Source organism: Aphelocoma coerulescens, chromosome 8, assembly GCF_041296385.1.
Source record: "Aphelocoma coerulescens isolate FSJ_1873_10779 chromosome 8, UR_Acoe_1.0, whole genome shotgun sequence".
Taxonomy (NCBI): Eukaryota; Metazoa; Chordata; class Aves; order Passeriformes; family Corvidae; genus Aphelocoma; species Aphelocoma coerulescens.
In genome coordinates, this window is record NC_091022.1 from 4,209,556 (window position 1) to 4,220,480 (window position 10,925).

Genomic DNA, 10,925 nt, shown 5'->3' on the forward strand with positions numbered 1-10,925 from the left:
GGGTGCTTCCACAGAAGGAAACTTTCCCCAGAGCCATGAAGGCAGGTTTTCTGCTCCATCCTGTGCTTCCAGACCTGATCCCTCAGAATTCCCTGCATGGCCCGTCATGAGGAGATTCATCTCACCCGGCACCAGGCAGTTCATCTGAGCTGGTTGCTCACACTGCTGCTATTAGAGATTTCTCACACTAGAGAGAAACTGGCACTCTCAGAGAGTAATCACCTAATTTCCTTAGACATCCCCTGCAGAATGAGATTAATTTGTGGCACAGTAGCTTCCTAACCTCAGTCAGAATCTGTGAAGTGTTCATGCAGAAATACCCAAAAACTGCTGACTTCTTTCACATGCAGAGAGCTGGCTCATTAATTTTTGGCTTGCACATAATTAAAGACACTAAGGAAGCTTGAAATGACACGGATTCCATATTCCTACAGCCAACACAGAGAACATGACAGCATTTTCACCCAAAATGCCTGCTTTTGGGGCTGGTATAAATGGGTTGTAAACACAGAGTACATGAAATAACTCATTGTTGTAAAGGTCAGAAGACAGAAATCCTTGCACAAGGCAAAGATCTGCATGCAAGATTTTGAAACAATGAAGAGAATCTAGGGGTTTATGTTTTCTAGTAATTCAATAGCTCTCACACACACTTAACATTGCAAACATGAGCAGCTCCCCTCGTCAGGGAAGCTGCTCAACAGTCCACTCAGGTTTGCAGAGAAGTCATTGTAGGATTGGGAGCCGAGTTACCACAGTGTCAACAGAGGAACACAGAGAAATCAATTGATTAGATTTCTTTTTTTATAATCTGAATTCTCTCAGAAATTGCTAACTGATTTAACTTTCAAAGCTGGGCTTTAGGAAGCTCATCTGGAATATATTATTAATCAGGAGTATTGTAAATGTTACATGGTAATGACTGAAGCCCTCGGTGAGATCAGGGTTGCCTTGTGTTTGCTTCATAGAACTCAGTAGGGAAAAAAAATCCCAATCCCTAAAACATTTACAGTCTTTGAGAGACAAGGCAGAAAAAAGGCAGAGGAAACACAGACACAATTAAGTAGTAAGTCTATGAGTAAACAGCAGGTCCATGATGAAATCAGCAGCAGAATCGATGCCTCACATCCCAGATCAGTACCTTGTACACAAAATCATTATATTCTAATTAAAAATCTTTATCTGTAATAGTTGAACGCAGCGTAAACCTGAGCTGAGCCTGGTTTCTAGAAGAATACTGGCTCAAAACAATATTCCGGAGAAAATTCTAAGCACAAGGAGGAAAGTCTCCTGGGAACAGAATTTATCATCATGTGCTGAGCATTAAAGAAATCACCAGCATGGCCTGAACGAGGCTCCAGTGAATCAAGCAGGAGGCCTCACGGTGGAAGCTGCTCCCTGGAAACTCGGGAAAACCTGGCTTTTCCATGACGTTCATTGTGTTACACTCCAGAGTTATGTTTCAGTCACATTTAGATTTCCTCTGCAATGCCTTAACTGTAGATTTTCAAACAAGTCAAGACCCAGGGGACCAGCACAAAAGCCCATCACTTCCCAAACTGTCCTACTGGAGTGACACCTGGAGTAGAGCTCCACAACAAACGTTCATTTCCATGACAATGCCAATCAATTAGGGGAACAATCCACTTGGCGTTGTTAATCCCCCATTTGTGATCCTATTGATGTGAACGAGCAGTGCCACCAGACAGAGCTCAGGAAAGCACAAAAAAATCCTCCCAGAACACGCTATGGTCTAAAAAATATAAATAATACACTGCATATTGAAATACAGGCAAAAAGTAAGAGTCAGATCTCGCAGGAGTGAAGTGTGCACTGAGCTGTGGAATCACTGAGAGTAACCAGGAGCATCGTGAAGGCCTTCCAAGACTTTGGACAAAATCCAATGAGTTTTGGTGATTTTTACTTGGATCTAGCTAAGAAACTGAGGAGAGAAATTCAAGCCCATCTTCCCCCGTGCCTTTGCTCATGACTCATTTTTGTGAGTGACCCAAGGAGGAAAAAAAAGAAAGAAAAAACCCAAACCACAGATAATATCTATACAATGCACTCATTTACCCAGAGGTGGGAATGTTCCATTCCCCTGCTCTACCCAAGTGAAATCAAGGTTATTCTTCTATTGGGCCAGGAAAGATGATCTCCAACACAAACCAGGAAAATCCTTCAGGATACTCAGCACAAGGAGAGGGAAAGCAAATTGGAGCCTGACTTTGCAAAGCAGTGCCTGACACATTCCTGTGAGTCCTGCCTGGCCCCAGTCCTTGTGACAAAATCTATTTAGAAATTTCAGCTAATTACTGTATAATTTAAATATTTTTACAGGAAAGAAGGATCCATTCTTCCCTGGGCCCATCTTTCATACAGCAGGGAAGAGCCCTGCAAACTCCTCCTGTTTGTACAATCAAATTCATGTTTGCTGAGACTGCACTAAAGGCGGGTCACCACCCTTCCTTCTTTTTTTCCCTGCTCAAAGGCAAGCAGGGAGCTGACACCGTGGAGAGATAACAGTATTTAGCACGGACACCTCCCTTTCAAAAGACACTGATTTCATGCAGAGAGCTAGACAATCTCCATTTCCATCATATTTCATTTCAATACTCCCTGTGTAATGGAATCTTGGTTAGTTTAATATCACAGCACTGGTAAATGAAACTCTCATCTCAGTCAGTAAGAACAATGTTTGGTTTTGGCCTAGAGCGGGGAAGAGTGATTGAAGCACTTGGGAATTCATTTCAAAGGCTGTGGAATGCATTTATATGGCCACATCCTCTCTTCCCTCAGACACCCACAAACAGCAAGGTCTGTAGGGTGCAGGTTTTGAAAGCATGCGTTAGCAATTGTCAGAAACTAAATGGCAGCCTAAAGGGATGATTAATTAGGAGAACAGCCAGCAAATTGGCACAAATGGCAAACATGAATAACACTTGTCTCAACAAGCATTTACAATTTCCTTTCATACCGTCATAGTCCAAAAAAGACGCAGCACCGGGACAACTTTCCAAGGTTTTAATCACTTTGATTGGATCATTCAGACAGTTCTTGATCCACTTTAATTCCATCAGACAGCAATATCCCCCCCCCCGCCCCCGCACAATCCAGTGGCAGAGTAGTTAAAAACTGAGAAGGTGCGAACGGGAACAGGAGGGGAGAGAAGCTGGGGAGATGTGTATCACCTACAGCCACACTGCATCCCATGGTAGGGACAGGAAAAGGGCATTATTTAGTGACCAGGATAATCTTTTCCATGTTGGACAATTCATAGAAGGCAGAGCTACTCGACCTTGTGGATGAGGAAGTGCAGGTGATCTGTAGGAGTACCCCACTCTGACCAAACATCAAAGACTGAATTCCTCCCATTAATACTGGATTACTGGGAAAATCACTCTTTGCAAAGGTCTCTTAACCCCATTTAAAAAAGATCACGACAAAGAAAGGTCAGATTTGCTCACGTCCATCCACCAAACTTCCTTAGGCATGGCCTCCTGGAGCTGTGAGGCAGCCTTTCCTTCTTCCCAGAGTCACATCAGACAGACACTTTCCTCTGAGTCCAAGGGACGGGAAATTGCTGGCATAATATTTCTCTTAAACAGTTCAATACATCAAAGTAAGCCAATTTTTGTAGTCTTGTACTTCTGACAAGCCCCATATATTAATAAAGGGAAGCACCCGCCTGCTGCTTGAACACATCTTCAGAGTGCTCTGGTTTTATCACTCAAGTACTCAGTTATGTCTTCACTGAGGATGAGTTTTGAGGAAAAAACCAAAACACAAAAAGTTGGAACAAGGCATGAGTTTTAGCAGCACTTAAATTGAGCAGTTTTACTTTCTAATCGCATTTATTGAGTTCCAAGACCCTATGATCTCATACAAGAGTTGTGATCAAGCTCATTTAAAAGTATTAAATAATCAAATAAATGCTAGTATTAACTTAGATTATAATAACTAAATACATCTTCTTTACTCCTGAAGTGGGGTGTAGCCAATAGGAGCCACCAGTATCTTTGCTGTCTAGGAATTACTGGCTGGGCAACATTTATTGAGCATCAGGAAAAACCAGCAGAGAATATTCTTAATACCCAATTGCAGTAGAAAACACCAATGTGAGTATTATAAAAAAAAAAAAGTGGAGTGGTATGGGGTAGATCTCTTATCTCATTGTCAAAGTAACTAAAATTGTTCCTCAAATAATCTCAGCATTTATTCACAGTAAAGATACGTTTGAACATTTCCAGTCATTCCTTTCCAATGCAGGGTTTGTCTCAGGTCAGTAGCACTCAGATACACAGGAAACCCCTATTTTTAAAACTATTTTAAGGTTTGTCTTTTCCCAAGAAAATGCAAAATGTAAAAGCTTTGATCATTATGCTATTGTGGCTCACTTTTTGGTACCTATTTAGTTGATTTTTTAAGACACAATAAACACTTTGGCCAGTTCAGCACTGCAGTAAATAAGATACTCCTTGCTGTGAATAAATATCCAAACATTGTTAATATTTCCATGGTGGAAATAAATGCTTCCTATGCTGCTGAAAGTATCTTTAACAAGATTGATGAGACCAGGAGCCTGCTGCTCCCACAGCACAGCTACTCCAAGTTGTAAAGCCATGGGGTGTCCTGCTCCTGGATGGGCTCTTTGGGCTCTGTATTTTCTTGTCTTCAGGCCATGGTTGCCACCACCTTTGAGGCATTTACCTGACAAACAAAGGTGACAACTTGGCAAACCAGTCTGGCTGCAAAGTTACAGCACTGTGATAACAGCCAGCCCTGATGAATGGGCTCCTGAGGGAATCAGGCTGGGTTTAAACATAAAATATTTCACAATAAAAGCTTGCAAGGCAAACCATGATTTAAAGAGAGGGAGAAAATCTAATCCTGATGAGCTCGATATGCATTAAATATACTGCGGCTTTCAGAGCTTCCCAGAAATGCCTTTTAGCATATAAACCATCATGGAATCCTGGGATAGTTTGGGTGGGAAGGGACTTCAAAGACCTCATCCTACCCTCTGCTGTGGGCAGGGACACTTTCCACTGGCCCAGGGTGCTCCAAGCCCCATCCAGCCTGGCCTTGGACACTTCCAGGGATCCAGGGGCAGCCACAGCTTCTCTGGGCACCCTGTGCCAGGGCCTCCCCACCCTCACAGGGAACAATTCCTTCCCAATATTCCATCTAAACCTACCCTTCCGCAACTTAAAGGCATTCCCCATTGTCCTGTCACTCCATCCTTTGTCCCCAGTCCCTCTCCAACTCTCCTGGAGCCCCTTTAGGCACCGGAAGGCACTCTAAGGTCTCCCCAGAGACTTCTCCAGGCTGAACAACCCAGAAACTTAAGGCATATGGGATGAATACAGCTAAAAAGAGAAACAAACCCAAAAATATCATGCAAACACCTGGAAAAGAGAAGCAAAGGATTCCTTCAAAGTGTGTTTTCATTACGGAGAACATACAGAAAGGATTTTACACTGTCCAGATTAATTTCAGGGGAGGAGAGTTGGGTTTGGAGTTTTTTTAAGGGAACATAATAAAGTACATATAAAACCGTGTTCTGCCTTTCATAGGATCTGAAGGGCAAAGACCTTGTGAAATAAAGAGAAATGAGAAGCAATCACACTACAGCAATGACCTTAGATAGTGCTCTTTATTTGTTTGGGGTTTCCTATTATTTTCTGTAATAAGTCTAACAGTGTCTAAATGAAACATTGTTTAAAATCTTATGGTATTAATTCTCAATGAAAAAAACAGTCACTGGCACTGGAAGCCTTCTGCCACCTGGCAAGGACTCAGAATTTTAACAGGAATCTGAATTGGGTCTCATTACCTGAAAGAAGCCACTGGGTGAAGTTTCTTTTCTCTGAAATCCTGGCTCCTGCAAGGCCCATGGAGGAAGCAGAGTGCAAAGGAGCTGAGCCACCCTCACAGCTGAGATGTGGAACCCACACTGCTGCTCAGGCCTCCTGCTTCCCAAAAGCAGAAGTTACAGAAAGAAGTCGTCCTAGAATGAAATCCTGATATGGGATGCATGGAGAAGTTTTGGTGGTTTGATTTTTCTGGGACCTTCCCATCTGCAGTGGAACAAACCTGTGCTTAGCACGGTGTTATTTGTATTTTGCTCAAAAACAAAGCAGTGCACAGCCTTTGTGTCTTTCAGAGCAGAAAATTCCATAATTTAATTCCAAAGACTACAATTGCCAGAGCTGCAGCGAGCTGAAACCATTCCAGCAACCAGAGCTAATCCTGTAAAAAACATGGAATATAAAAATAGCAGCCCTTCAGATGAAGGGAAAGTCAGTGCAGAGAGAACTGGCCACTGCTTTACAGGCATTTTATTGCAACACCTGTTGTAGGGCAGTGGCTTCATTTCTGCATCAATACCAGCACAAATTGATCAAATCTAGAGGTCTGATAAAGCAAAACATATTCTGTATGAAACACACCAAAGACAGGAGGGGTTGGATAGAGATCAGAAAATCCACAGTTCACCTGACTACCCAAAACCTCATTTAGATCAAGCCTAAACTTGTTTTGTAAATTTTATTTTATTTTATTTTATTTTATTTTATTTTATTTTATTTTATTTTATTTTATTTTATTCACAAAACAGATCTGAAACCTCTTTGTGGACACTGGTCTTTAGCTGAAAACACTACCAGCCTCTTTACCCATCTTACCCTTCTACACAATTTTCCTGAAACTGTAAAGGCAAGGAGAAGAAAAGGCAAATAATAGTTATTCAAATATAAAAAAAAAGAGTCTATCCTAAAATCCAGGATTTTTCCTTGCACTGGAATCTGTCCTAATTGTAAACAAAGAGTTACAGTCCCAGTTTTAAAATTTTGTTGCCTGTACTTTGCATGTATAAGGATTCCATAATTCCTGCGTCCTTGGAGTCCGTGAGAGTTTGTCAGACTCTCTGCTTTCTTTAGAGAGAAACAGTTCCAGATGTAACAGCTGAATTTATAACACTGACTTGATATGAAAGATGTGAAAACAATGACCAGGCTGCCATAGAGGAGAAGATGAAGAAAGGGAGCCTTAAAAACGAAAGGAATAAAATCACAGCTGTTGCAGACACGTGGGGCAGGCCTGGCTCATAGCTTTTAATGCTTCATGTGCACAAGGCTAAGTGCTTTCACCCAAAAGGCAACATAAGAGGCTCCCTCTGGATAAAAAAGTCAATGATTTTTTTTTTTTAGAAAGCATTAAGGAACAATGAATCATTTCCTAAAGAAGTATTTCTGCCTGGAAAAAGCAGGGAAAGATTTGGAATATTCTTCATGAATGCAGGATTTAATAAATTCCTCCATGAAGTCCTTTATAGACTCTCCTAAAACCAAGTACTTTCCATGTGACAGGTCACTCAATTCGTCGATAAAGGGATTAATTTTGCAATATAAATTGTATTTAGCTGCCTTACCTCCCCTGAACTGCACTGTCCATCAAAATTAACCCTCCTTGGTACAAGGCAGAGGTTTCTGTGACTCCCTTAGTGCTGTGCTGAGCTCTTCAGGAGAAGAACTGGACCAAGAGTTTCATGGACATCTCATGCTTTTATAGGGAGGTGGTGGAGTTTCCATCCTTGGAGATAAAGAATAAAGAATAAAAAGCATAATGAATTGGAGAAAGCTACAATGACTTCAAAATTAGCTGTGCTGTGAGTGAGGGAAGGAGAAGATGACCCCAGGAGCCCCTCCTGAGTTAAAGAATTGGAGTTAATAGAAATAGAAATAATAAAATTATTCTGTTTAATAGAATAATAAATAAAACAACTTAACTTACTAACTAAAGAGTAAGCTCAAATACAAGACATAAATAACTGAATAAAGTGAAATTCTATTATTCTGAGAAGCAGCTACAAAATTATGTGCTCTTTGAAGTACAAAATTGAGCTTTACTACATGAAACAACTCCATTTTTCATGTAGGCCACAAATTATATTCTTAAGTACCTAAGACAGGTGATAACAAATTAGATTCCCACTCACAGGAAAACCTGCTCTCCCTTCTCTACAGCCGCAGATGCTCATTTTAAAATGCTTTGGTTTAAGCACACATTTAAAACCAATTTACAGGTAAGTTGGGAAAGAATGCATGAGTTATAAAAGAGCATTGGAAAAGAGCAGGGAGGTGGTGCAGTCCCCATTCCTGGAGGCATCCAAGGAAAAACTGGATGTGGCACTTGGTGATTTGGTTGGGTTGGCGAGGTGGGGATCTGTCACGGGTTGGACTCCATGGTCTGGGAGGGTTTTTCTGACCTCAGTGATTCTGGGATTCTGTGTCTAAGGATAGAGTTTGGGGTTTGGGAAAGTGCCCACAGCATGCTGTGCAGGCCTTCTGGCAGCTCTGTGAGCCCCAGCTGGGTGGTTATGCCTCATGGTGTGGACACAGCCCCAAGAGCCTCGAAGCTGCACTGCCATCCCAAGTGCAAACCCTGAGGGACACAAGGAACACAACTGCCAGCTCAAATCATGTCTGCTCCACTGAGCCCACAGCCTCTCCCTGCTGGGGTGGCTCCCCCAGCCCACAGCCTCATTTAGCAAAGGTCATTGTGGGTACAAACCTCTGCTCACAACAGGAATTACACAATTCCATGAAACTGCGGGTTTATTCCCATCCCTGAGAACACAGCTGCCTGAAACACCATCCAGGAAAAAATGCTCTGGGATATTTTTCAATCCTCTCAAGCAATGTTCCCCTGACATCCAAGAAAATAACCTGAACCCTTCAAGTTACTGTCTTCCCCCAGGTTTTCTGAATATTTTATAAGAATTCCATAACAAGATTGGAAATGTCCGTGCATAAAGAATTGCGGTATTGATTTAGTTCCCAAAGTTATAAAATATAAACCAGGTACCAAAGAACAACCGTTCTCAACCTTTCGGTTGTTATATTTTGTATTCCATTTCATCTTCACAGCCTGATGCAACATTTATTTGTATTATTGGCAAAAATCTTTGCTGTATCCTGGGAGTTCATTATGGGAGTTTTCAGGATACCAGCTATAAAAACTTTTCTCCTGGATTCATAATTCACTAACAAAATAGCAGTGATGAGTCGAATGATGATTTGTACATATTTTGAGTGTCCAAAAAGTATTATTTATCAGTTTTGTATGAGGAGCAACCAGCACACAGGTAAAGTACTTCACAGGCTTAGACTGAGAGGGTTTGATGCAGTTTTGCTGCTTTTCAAAAGGAAAAGTTTTCAAAGTACTAAAACTGCATATAAATGCAATAAAAACAAAAAAAATAAACATAGAGTTGACAGATGTTCTGTGTGTTAAAATCTACCGGGCTACATTCCTTCCTGGGGAGGTCAGTAAAATTACTGTGTGCAATGAATTTGCTTCTTGTACCAACCCCCTTATTTTGAGTACACAACTTGTAACTCACGAGTTCAGCTCCTTTAGCTGCTGAAACAGGGACTGGCAGGCTCAGCCCTTCTGTCTCACAGCTACCCACCCATCCCAGTACCTGCTGGGAAAAGAACAGGACATGTGAGCAAACGCACAGCGAGATGAACTCCCCAGGAGATGCCACCACGTCCTGCCCCACCAGCTGCCAAGAGTGGAAAACCCCACATTTTCCCACCAAACTCACTTGGTTTTCCTTGCTCTCCCTCCACATGTTTTTCCCCTCCGTTTTTTTTTTTTTTTTTTTTTTTTTTGGTTGGTTGGTTGGTTGGTTGGTTGGTTGGTTTTGTTTTGTTTCAAACATCATCTTTTCCGGGTCTGTCCTCAGCATCCAGGGAGGCACAAGGCTGCAGTCCTGGGACTTAATGGATGCAGAACTGGGAGGCTGCATGGGCAGAAAGCAGTGATATCAAAACTTTCCTCCCCCCTTCCAGTCTTCCCCCTCTTCCTAAGATGCCTTAGGATTTAGCTCTTATTTTTTCAAATCCTGTACTGGTTTACTGTGTAACTCAAAAACTCCATGGCCTGTTAGCTACTGTTCTCTCATCCTGGTTCAACATAACAAACCCTCTCTGGGCCTGAACTCAAGGGCACCTTGTTGTCCCAGGCCCCAAAATATGGGAACTAAAGCCTCTGACAGGAGGAGCAAACTTGGGGTAATTACATCACTACCTGAAATTATAATCGGAGAATTAACCTTGATATGCAAATGGACCAAACTTAGAAAAGTGTGAAAAACCTGTGACCCAGCGTGCATCTTGGGTGGAGCCCCTTGGAGGCTTTTGACTGCCCAGGGTGTACCTTTGAAGGCCCTTAAAATAAATAACTGCTTTCATTCTCTAATCTTGTCTAGCCTCTGTTTTCAGGTAGGCACTTCGAGGCATCACCAGCAATCTTTCTTGTCCCACCTGAATCCCCACTGATTTCTTCTATTTCTTTCCAGCCCCAATTTCCCTCTGACCCTTCCTACCCCATCCCTCAGCATCCCTTTCTAAGGGATATTCTTGCTGGTCCAGCAAAGCTGAATTTTGCCTGGGTGCTGAGTGCTCCCAGCCAAGGTTTCTCAGGACTACTTGACCCACAAAAAGTAAGTTTAATTGGAAAGCTCTTTGTGCAGCTCACAAAATACTTGTGGAAGGCTCCTAAAGCCCAAGTCCTGCCTCCTAATCATGTCCATACAGCCTTGCAGTATTTATCTATTCACTATAGGCATATTTATCTATTCACAATGGGAAAATGCAAAAGGAAAAGTCCTATGTGATTAGACCTGTCTGTCGGAAAAGGCTGTGCTGTACTTTAAAAACTGCCAAAATAAGTGTAGTTGCCAGGATGTTTATTACCATGAATCCTTTTAACAAGTAACACCCACCTTGCTGTGAAATTTTTCACTAAAACTGCTGAAAATGCACCAAAGCACAGAAGAAAGGAAAAGGGGAAACTGTGGAATTCTGAGGCAGCACAGGAATGTCCCCCACAAGGGTCAATGACTCATTGCCCCC